The following is an 11,187-nucleotide window of genomic DNA, read 5'->3' as shown; positions in this document are numbered from 1 at the left end:
TACCTAGGCTACAGGAAACATAGGCTACAGGAAATTAATAAACGAAATGACATAACGATAAACCATTATAGCTAAAATGCATGACAAGGTTATGAAGACTAATAAAGGCACAGTGGCCCTACAATCAGATAAGAAGTTAGTAATGTAGACAAGATGTTAAACATATTACAGGGAATAAAAGATTCCAGTAAAAAAAATTTGAGACCAATCAGTCCAGATTCTGTTTTTGATGATACTCTTTAATGTAACCATGAATATACCTGTACCATGAACAATACCCTGGAATATTATGTTTACAGGTCTTGAGTATTACAATAGGAAGCAAGCTGTCCAATGGGAAACGTATGTAAAAGGGAAGGCCTAAAATACTAACGTAAGTGAGTTTCAATAACAAGTAACAAGGCAAGTAAAAAAAAAAAATGACAACCGACTAAATTACAGTAAGATTATAAACTCAGATTCACATCATCAATCAAGGTTATCAGCTATGGAGGTTGATGAGTATTCTTTAAATGTATTACTAATCAAAAACCATTCAGATGTACACAGACTGAAAATCGACCAGACATTGACATCTAGAAACTTATTAGTTACTCAAATGAAAACTCTAGACAATCGTGCATAGAGTAACCCTCATTGAGAATCAAATTACAGTAAATGTTGCAGAGGAAAATGCCTTTCTTGCTAAAAAAATGAGACTTCAAATGTTCCATCCTCTTACATTAATTCCATCTAAACAGCCTGCAGCAGGGTTTTATTTAGTAAAATTGACTGAATGGATGGTAGAATCTTAAACCACACGTTACCTTGTTGATCCTTTGTGCAAATCAAAACTGCAGGTAGCGATAAAGAGGTTGATCCTCTTCTATTTGGCTGAGGGAAATGGGTAGACAGCCTTGTGAATCCTGCTGGCTGGGTCCTCTACTATTGAGTTGAAGATGGGTGGTGTGAAGGAAAATGGATTGAAGAAGATGCAAACTTCATGCTGGATGAAGGGAAAGTGCAGCAACAAAGGTCTTTTTCACTGGCTGGGCTGAAGTGGATGTGAATGTGCGGCAGCTTGAAGGAAGGAGGGAGCGGAAATGGCCGATCTCTCTGCTGGTGGGTTAAAAAAACATGCAACGGCTGGGCTGAAGAGAAGGTCCTGTGATCATCGCAAAATTTTTCCTCTCGTAATATTCTCTCTCTTCCTTCTCTTTTCCTTTCCAACCTCTTATTTTCCTCCTTTTTGAAGGGAGAAAAGATAAAAGAACAGAAAGAAAGAGAGAAGAGAAAAGAAAGAAGAGAAGGGAAGAGGAACTTTTTTGCAGGTCTCACTTGACCTTAATTTTAAAATATTTGAAATAACTCGCCTCCGTTTTTTTTTTTAAATATTTGCGGGAAAACTGGGAGACGGGATCCGCTCGTTGGTACGAGATTCGATCGTTCCTGGCGCCTTTACCAGGGGTAATCGAATCAAGGGTCGAATTAATGCCTTTTGCTTTGCTAAGAAATTATCTAAGTATTTATCCTAAGTCTAAAATGCACAATGAATCATGCTTGTGCAAATGCAAAGATGTATGCTCTTTTTGAAAATGTTTTGAAGAAATCCCAAGTGAATCCGATAAAGTGAAGAAATGCTTTCTAACTTAGAACTTTAAGATTTTGAGGTTCTAAGTTTTTAGAATAATCAGAGCTTAGGAAAATGAATTTGGATCTTTGAGAGAAATGATCTTGAAACTGAAAGAAAGAAAATTTCAAAGTCATAAATGGACTTTGAATTTGGAAGCTTGAACTTGGATGAATATTTGGAATGGAATTGAATTCTAACTTTGAAGTTTTGAAGCTAGAGGGAAACGTGGGAAATCTAAAGGAATTGAGAAATGAGATTTGTAAAAGTTGGATTTTCAAGATGAAATCCGAATCCAAGTTCTTGATAAAGTTTTGAGTTGATTTTTAGGATCCGAAATAGGGACTTAGTTTGAATGAAATGAAATTGACTTTAAGAATTTGGAATTTAAATGGAATTTTGGATTTGGAATTTTGAAGGGAATTGTATTTAAGATTTGGAATATGAGATGGTATTTAGATCTGAAATCTGAGATCCAAAATAAGGTTGGACTCTGGATTCTAAGATGGAATTGTATCTGAAATCTGATATCCAAAACAGAATTGGGTTCTGGATCTTAGAATGGATTTGGATCTGAAATCCGAGATCCGAGGTGAATTGGGTTCTAGATCCTAAAGAATGGATTTTTGGATCTGAAGTCTGAGATCCGATGGTAGAATGGGATCTGAATCCTAAATGGATTTTGGATCTGAAGTCTAAGATCCAAAGTAGCATTGGGTTCTAGATCCTAAAGAATGGATTTTTGGATCTGAAGTCTGAGATCCAAAGTGGAATTGGAATTTTGGACCCTAAGAATTGAAATTTGGATCTGAAGTCTGAGGGATCCAAAATGGAATAGAGTTTCACACTTGGAAATCTGGATCCAAGTTGAGATTAACTTTGTATTTTGGGTTTTGAAAATGGGACTTTTGAAGCTGGATCTAGGTTTTGAAAACCCAGATTGAACTTTAGGAGGGTTTGGATTTTGAGATTCAGAGTCAATCTCAACTTTGATTTAAAACTTGAAGAAAACTTTGATTTTTGTTGAATCAGAAGATGAATCATAAACTTTGAAATTGGATTTGAACTTTGAAATTGGATTTTGAATTGAGTTTTGAATATAAAATGATTTTGGAAATTTCAAAGTCAAATTGGACTTTGAAATTGAATTTTTGAATATTGAAATGAGATAGAATTGGATTTGGATAATATTTGATTTCAGAAGAAGAATCACTTGGAATTTTGAAAAGGAAGTTTCGAAAATATGATGCAATTCTATCCTATATGATGAATGAATTTAAACCTTTGAAATTGGCTTTTGAAAAGCTATTTCATTCTTTAAATGAATTAAGAATGAGATTGAAGATATAATATATCCCTGACTATGGTCATTGGATATATTATATAATAACCACATTTAAATTCAAGTGAAGAATGTAATACATTTTGGTGCTTTTATAGAGTTTAGAATGGAATTAACTCTCAATATACCCTGACTATGGCCATTGGTATATATATTGAATTAATTCTAAGTTAAACTCTAATAAAAGGTAAAAATATTTGAAGAATATGATGATTTTTGAAAGAGGATCCAGTGTGGATCCAGTATTATTTCATAAAAGATAAGAATACTAAGTCTTGTTTACACCCCGACTATGGCCGTTGGTGTAAATCATCAACTTAGAATTAACTTACCTTTTATGAAATGGTGCACGTGCCATTCGTGTTTCACCATTGTGAGAATTTGAGAAATAAAGGAAAAAAAATGTATGAAAACAGGCAATTTATAATGTTTACAATGCTCATTCATTCTACCTAAAACAGGAAATGTAAATATTCTCATTAATACCTAGCTATTACATCATTGATATTGAAATTTACAGTTTCTAAAGCTAGGAAAGACAATGACATCTTCTATATATATTCCCTGCAAAACAAGGCATAACATACATAAGGAGGTAAAATGCTATCTTGAAAATAAGGTGGACAAAACCATATCTAAATGATAAAATGGGCATTAGACTATTTATATGACATGCTGGGCCAATGGGAGCATATAGATTTGGAATGCCTATGGATGTTAGTAAGAGATTGCTCATGAATTGCTTAAACACAAGGCTTAATGCATGTTGCATCTACCTATAATGCTCACGCTAAATGAAAGGGGTATTGTGGCTTAGTAGAGCAAAGGGGTGGGATACGAATGGTATGGGATAGATGAGGTGATAAATATGGACCTATATTGGTGCGACAGTGAGTAGATGCTATGTTGGAGGATGGAAAATGTATGAGAAAGTGATATTGAACAAGTAAGTGGGATGGAATATTTCACCCATTGAAGGCACAACTGAGCTTACTGCAACATCATTCAATTATTTTCCAGATTCTTGCTAGACTTCAAGGCTATATTGGCAATGGTCAGGGACCCAAAACCATTAGCAAGGCAAAGATCTCTATGGTATCCAGCACTACCAGACCAATGTATCACATGCAAGGACTTATCACCTACCAGAGATGAATTTCAAGGTATGAAAGACAGTATTGATCTAATAATGATCTCTGACAGTTGAAGGCTATAACCTCTATGCTGCATGGTGGTATCTAATTGACCCCACGAAGTGATGGAGCTGGAATGGAACTTCCAGAGTCAGGGGAGTTTTGTACAGGGAATTAAATTCCTATGAGATTTAAACAAGACACTTCAGCTGGAAATCGAAAGAAGCCATTTTGTATAATTGACCAACCAGAACATGATGGTATTCCTGTGATCGAGAACTCAAATAACCTGCTGATTACTGGCAACAACATCCTTGGGATGTGGCCTTCATCCTTTCTCACTAACAGGCTGTCACCAACTATGGGAGACAGATGTCAAAGGATATTTGATGGTAAGGTTATGGATCATACTGTAGAGCTGGTGGGTTGTAGAGATAATAGGTGGCAGGATGAAGGTGGTGATCGTGAAGACATGCTAACAGGGAAGTGACAGTAGTGAGTTGAAATGCTGCCATAGGGAGCAGAAGTGGAATGGGGTGAATGATGCACGATGAATAGCAATCTACTGTGTACAAAAGATGCGGCTGCTGACAAATTGTAAGTGTGTAAAAAGGTGAATAACAATGAACGTATGTAAGTACTAGAAAAAAAAAATGATGATAAAAGAAAATTATCTCTTGTACACAGCACCGACAATATCCCCTTTATGATTCCCTAAAATCATGAACATAACCCACAATGGACCCTGTAGAACATGCTTGTTGCTAATCAAGGGAAAGGCATGCACTTACGTCAGTTTAAAGAATCACTGAACTGACCTCAATGAATATTATGGCTGAACCAACAAATTATTCCAAATCTTGACAAGAGAAATATCATAGAGCATTAATAAGTGGAAATCTTCATAATATTCCTATGTCATGATAACAAAAGAATGGGGATGGTGAGATATGATCACCCTGAACTAGCATTAGCATGAACTCAACTTAAACAAATGTCTTTAGCATGGTGTGTGTTCAAATGAGTAATGTTGTCAATGATGTGCAAATGTGCAGGTGTAGGTAACAATGAGTGCTAACGTTCATTAGATGTAGAGTGTTCTAGAAATTTTCAGAGAGTCAAACATCTTTTCCAACCAGGGAACAATGCTATGCTGGAAAATATAGATAATAATAACAAATATTTTCTCCCTTCAGCCAGCTTCAAATCCCCAAAATTCAGAATTGAAAGCTTGCAAACCAGAAAAATAAATAGACATATCTGCATGTTTTTTTTTTTTTTACCAGGAAATATTCATGCATCTCCACCCAAAAAAAAAATAATAATATTCAGATGTTATAAGAAATCTCTTGAAAACCCAGCAAAATTTGGACCAAATACAAGAAGCTTTGAACATATCACGAATGTTAGATTAGACTAAATGCTTTTATTGGGTACAAAAATGCATAAAAGACTGATATTCCTAAGATTTCTCGATATGCCAAACCAATAAACTTTTGAGGACCCCAAGGGTCCATTTGAAGAAAATTTACAGCCTAATCATTAGACATGCTCTATCTTATCCCCTAACTTACAAAGTTGCATCATAATCAGAATAGCAAAACATTCTCTAGTAATGAGGCTTTTGGGTTATGCCCCAACGGAGGATAAAGATTTACAATCTATGAAAGCCACAACTATGAGTTTGGAATAATAACCAAGCTATAGGGGGAAAACGAAATGGTACATGCTTTTAAAGGTAGCTATAGGCATTGCCCCTTTTTTTTTTTTTTAGTTACATGCTAATAGCCCAAACTTAAAAAAAAATAAGAGGTTCAGAAGGTGTATAATTAGGAAACACCAGATGCATTGTGAGTAAAATGATCATGAAAGGCAATATGTATGCCGATAACCATTTTCTCCACTCACCGAGATGGATTGGTCAGAAGTTGCAAAATCACGATTGGACTCATGCTCAGAAACCAGAAAGTTTTCAGTACAGTGGCTCCAAACATGCCTATCGGGAGGATAACAGGGTTTGCTAAGAGTTAAAAGGCTCTAGTGCATACCTTAAAGATGGATCCCTTTCTGCTGGAGGAGGAATGGACTACATCTGATTAGTACAGGAATGAAGCAAAATACAGAAATCACATAATCGCATAAGTAGCGGACATCAGCACAAACATGGGGATGGGCAAGATGTTGCAGAAATATAACCGTAAATGAGATGTAATAAAAAAAAACGCAAAATTACAAATTAAGAAATGATGCATGATGTTGGATGAACTTAAGATAATAAAGAAGTAAAAAAAAAAAAAAATATGTGAATGCCAAATGATTGAAGCATAATACAGATACTAGATGCTAAATTTATTCAGAAACGAGAATCTGGCCTATATGACTATATGAATGTGGAGTGAGGCACAAATCTATTGGTAGAACATGATAAATCACCTAAAAAAAAAATACCAAATCACAGAATAATATCTACAGAATATGAATCACAGGACAAATATCTCTGAAAATACCAATCTCCCCATGAACGACATCTTCCAATTACAACTCGCAGAGTTGTGATCCCAGGAAACGCGAACCGGTAAAATGGATCAGCAATTCTCAAATCGCCATTTGCAGAAACATATGAAAGAAAAGTAAAGAAGAAAAAAAAAATGAAGAATAACAAAAAGGGAAATGATCTGGTGAACTGCGAAAAGGAGTATTAAGCCTAAATAATATAAATAGAGGAGCAAATTGCGGAAAACAATGAAGAAATTTGCAACGAATTGTAAGGATAGAGGAGAAATGTTGGAATGTATACATTCCAGTAATGTTACACACAGACGGACCGACATTGCTATAAGCAACTCGATACTATCCAAGGTGTTTTAATGGAGGCGATAGGAAAAACCAGTAAAAGAAAATGAATATGAAGAAGGAAGGTGAAGGACTCTTACCGTAGTTTACAGAGTTTTGCGAAGGGAGGAATTCTCTTTTTCCTTCTCGTGGAACTCCTTTCGGCTTCTTGCAGAGGAGGTGCTTTGGGGAAGGATCGTTCTACAGCGCCTTGCAGAGGAGAAGCCTCAAGAAGGAAAGGGGAAAAGCGGGTGATTCGAGTAACAGAAGGTAATGGGTGGATTGATGATCGGATTGGGTGAATATTGGATTGGAAAATTTCGTTCTCAGGAAGAACCCGATGAATGATGTATTACTTAGAGAAGGTTGATGATGCGAAAAAAAATGGGATCCTCCGTTCTTCTCCGAGTGCTGCTCTTAAAGGAGAAGAACGAAGGTTCGAGAGGAAGGTTCGTTGAGGATCGAGGGTGAAGAGCGAAGAAGGCCGTTTTGAGATTAACGATGGAAAGAGGAGAGGCGGGGCGCGGGAAGAGTTTGTTAGAACTTTTTCCCAAATTTTCAAAAAGGTGGTTTCCCTTTTAAGAATTTTCTAAAAAACTGGTTAAGGAATGAGGTTTTTGGTAAAAATGTTTCAAAAAGCTTGAAAATCATCAGATTTTTTTGTAGCTTTTCTCAATTTTTTTGGTTTTTATGTTATTTTTCTATTTTTTTGTATTTTTAGAATAAAATCCTAATTTTTTTGTGTTTTTGTAAAATATTTACAAAAGGGGATTTTTCTGAGAATTTTAAAAAGCTATTTTGAGAAAATTTCTTCAGAAATGGGTTTATGTTCGAATTTTTGAGACATATTCGAGGTTTACAACCTCGAACTGAGAAATATAGGGCCGAGGATCCAATAGAGTGCCAAATGAGCCACCCGAGCCTTTCAAAATCATTTTTTTTTTGGTATTTTTGTGCTTTTATTTTGGAAAATCGGACAACGGGGCTCAGATTTGGATTTAAAATACTGGGTTCAGAACCGGAGTTGAATTTGAATATGTCAATGTGGAATCTAATCCAGAAATCTGAAGAAATAACTTGATTTTCTCAGAAAACGAGGTTAGGGGCAAAAAGGTCATTTTCACAAGACTTTGAAAAATTTGGGGTGTTCACAGATGCCCCTCTTTGCTACTAAGCCGGTTGAGAGTCGAGCTTAGTTGCAAAGACAACACTCCAAATTTTAAAAATGCCCCAGTCAGCAGGTCTGAACTGGGTGTGGAAGAATTATTTTGAAAATATGATTTTTGAGGCTTTGAAACCTTATCCTGAATGGTTTTGATGAGGCGAAATCTTCGAAGATGATATGGTTGAGTAGAAAATTGAGGAAATTGTGATGGGACTTTGGGTGAAATCCCGAAATGGTGGGAAATGAGCATTCTGATCAGGTCTCATGGATGAGACAAGATACTCTCTTTGGAATGATTCAGGTTTATCCCTTGACCTGGATGGGACGAAGATCTATCAAGATGAATTTGAATTAAGGAAAGAGATACACGGGGACCTTGATGGGACATTTTGGAAAATGCCTCGTGAAATGAAGCTTTAGTGGAATCCTATCCTGGGTGGATATACAAAGCATGGGTTCCTTGATGGGAAGAACCATGATGGAAATCATCTCGTCCAAACGAGGAATCTCGTTGGAACGAGACTCAGGTTTAACCCAAATCTGTAAGGAAGATACCTCGCGAAGCGAGGTTCCGGGTTAACTTTTAATCTGGATGGGAAATCTACCATACGGGTTTCTCAAAAATGGAGAAAGCACGATGGGACCTTCGGAATTTGGAGGAACAAATCCGAGAGGGATTTTTGCGAAAGGAGGAAATATAGAGTCCCTAAAGCTTTGAAAAGGGGAAGAAATTGGGCGTCTCATCGCTGAGACTGAAATAGCTTTTGAAATCAAAGAATCTTTCGCAAATGGTTCAGGTTTTTACCCTTATCCTGAGTGGGTCGTCCCTACGGAATTCTTTTAATGAGAAAACCGTGATGGGACAGGAAGAGATGCTTCCACTGGATGAGGCAACTCTTCTGGAAGATATAGACAACGCTAAGTTGCATCAAAATGGATATTGAATGTTTATTTCATTCTTGAAATGGCTAGAGAAATTTTGCCAATAGGATAAAATTATAGCTGATTCAAATGCTTGGAAATGTGCACGTATGTGGAAAAGATATTCCCTCTTTTACCTAGAGTATTTCCCCCAAATGAGGTTAACTCCTCAATTCTAAGAGTCAGATTCAAATTTTTAGCACTGATGATTTTCTTCAAGGAAGCTATCCATTTCCCTGATATGAGAATAAAAGAAATATTCTTAATTTCATAAAAGCAAGAAATGAAGAGATATTGATAAAAGAATCTTGCACGAGAAAAGATGACTTCTGGCAACTTCGGCAGTTTGATATCCGGGTGTTTTTCCCACAATGATCTTTTTGCACTCTTTTGAGTCATTGGGCTTTCTTGGTTTTTCACATCATCCTTCATTTTGGATGCCCTGTCTTTTCTCTCTTTTTCAGAGAAGGGTATGTCACAAGCTCCTTCATCTTGGAGATGCTCCGATCCTTCTTTCTCTCAGGGATTATATATGATATTGGCTCAAAAAGGTCTTTTAGATGATAGCTGGAATCAAATATCTTTTAGGGTTTGTCGGTAGGTTCGTCGCATCTGCCTTCATCTTGACAGTGATCCGAACTTTCCGTGGAAGGATCCGTCACAAGCTCCGTCATCTTGGAGATGTTTCAAATCTTCTTTGGCCCCGGGGATCTACTCGCTTAGTTCGTCTTCATCTTGACGACAATTGAGAGACCTCTTTTGCGGATATTTGATTGCAACTTTTAAACGAAAAAAATGAGAAGAGATGGGTTGAGTGGATTCTTTTTATAGCTCAAGATATTTCCACTGCCTGATTGCCAGAAAGTCTTTTTAAAACATGCGCCATAGCTACGATCAATATCAATTTACTTCTGGCTTTTCAACATCATTGAAGATTTCTTTCCTTGATCATATCGAGGACATTTCTTACATCCTTTTGGTTGATCAACAGGAAAAGATTTGAATTTTACCTCTTTTTTGCAAAGAGTTTTACCTTCTTGGAAGGAAATACAGGAGGTAATCTAAGGAAATTCTTTTTGTGTAGTCAAACTTTTTAGAATCAACTAATGCTTTTAGCAAATTGGCAAAGTTTTCGCTAATCTCTTGCGAAATAATCATTCAATATAGATTTTGATGAGACCCTTAGCTGTAATTTAAAGAAATGGTGCAAGAGTCAGACTTTAGAAAACTGAACTGATGAAATACATTAGGTTTTGGAAATCCTGACCAGTTTATGAGAAACTGAATTTTTGATAATCCCGACCAGTGAAAACACTGGATTTCAAAACCCGACCAGTGAAAAATACCGGATTTTAAATCCCGACCAGTTTATGAAAACTGGATTTCAAATCCCGACCAGTGAAAAATACTGGATTTTAAATCCCGACCAGTTATGAAAACTGGATTTCAAATCCCGACCAGTGAAAAATACTGGATTTTTAAATCCCGACCAGTTATGAAAACTGGATTTCAAATCCCGACCAGTTATAAAAACTAGATTTCAAATCCCGACCAGTGAAAAATACTGGATTTTTTAAATCCCGACCAGTTATGAAAACTGGATTTCAAATCCCGACCAGTTATGAAAACTGGATTTCGAAACCCGACCAGTGAAAAATACTGGATTTTTAAATCCCGACCAGTTATGAAAACTGGATTTCAAATCCCGACCAGTTATAAAAACTGGATTTCAAATCCCGACCAGTGAAAAATACTGGATTTTTTAAATCCCGACCAGTTACGAAAACTGGATTTCAAATCCCGACCAGTGAAAAATACTGGATTTTAAATCCCGACCAGTTATGAAAATTGAATTTCAAATCCCGACCAGTTATGAAAACTGGATTTCGAAACCCGACCAGTGAAAAATACTGGATTTCAAATCCCGACCAGTTATGAAAACTGGATTTCGAAACCCGACCAGTGAAAAATACTGGATTTCAAATATGAAGGATTTAACCTGATGGTTTGAAAGATGACTGAACTTGAGAAATTATAACCCGAGGGTTGATGAAATTCTGAAGATATTGCAACCAGAGGTTGGGAAACTGATAGAATTTTTTAAAAGATTGAAGATCTTGAAGGTTTTGGAAATGATAGGATTGAGAAGTCGCACCCTAAGGGTTTGATCTTCTGGAATACACGA

Source organism: Nuphar pumila, chromosome 4 (assembly GCF_984573655.1).
Source record: "Nuphar pumila chromosome 4, dmNupPumi1.hap1.1, whole genome shotgun sequence".
Lineage (NCBI taxonomy): Eukaryota > Viridiplantae > Streptophyta > Magnoliopsida > Nymphaeales > Nymphaeaceae > Nuphar > Nuphar pumila.
This window is presented reverse-complemented; position numbering follows the sequence as displayed.